This window comes from Penaeus monodon, chromosome 15 (assembly GCF_015228065.2).
Source record: "Penaeus monodon isolate SGIC_2016 chromosome 15, NSTDA_Pmon_1, whole genome shotgun sequence".
NCBI lineage: Eukaryota > Metazoa > Arthropoda > Malacostraca > Decapoda > Penaeidae > Penaeus > Penaeus monodon.
The window spans coordinates 38,443,002-38,443,573 of record NC_051400.1 but is presented as its reverse complement, the minus strand read 5'-3'; the positions used below and the strand labels follow the sequence as shown (position 1 = coordinate 38,443,573).

The window sequence follows — 572 nt, the reverse complement described above, 5'->3', positions numbered from 1 at the left end:
AGAAACAGGAACAAAGAAGAACGGATGATCGCGAAAAAGAGAGAGTGAGATCACTATAGACAAGCAACATTACGGCTTTCATTGGAGGCTTCAACTGACCGAGAAAATAAGGGACTTCAGGTCCGACTGCTTTTACATTCCTCACAACAAAGTATACTGAAAAATTATCTGGTACTTTAATGAGTTTCTCTGTCCTTTAGACAGATTTAGCAATATCAAATTTTACATAATTTTGTGGATTTGTGAGAACTCTGACTAAAAGCAAAGATCTGACAATGACAATCATCTTACTGTTATGATTGTCACAGTAAACGAACAACGCATCTATCAGTAAAATTTTGAAACTGTAATAAATTCAACGCTGGTACAATTGCTGCATTCAAAACTCCTCTTTCAACAAGCCAAACACAATGGGCAAGACGTTTTTACTGTCTGGAACCCTATTTTGGCATCTGACAAGTTGTTCACAGGGGCGTCGTTTCAGCTTTTTCTCAGAAGGGGGGGTGGGGGGGAGAAGGTTGGCAAGTAAAGTGAATAAAATCAGTTTCTTGCGCATTGTGAGCTCCCCAAAG

The 572-nt window shown here is 39.3% G+C and overlaps 1 protein-coding gene across 8 annotated transcripts in view; it reads right to left on the bottom strand.

Moving 5' to 3' along the window:
- LOC119582023 (protein tramtrack, beta isoform-like) overlaps positions 1-572 on the bottom strand; it is a 34,622-nt gene that overhangs the window by 32,923 nt on the left and 1,127 nt on the right. The window lies entirely within an intron of this gene.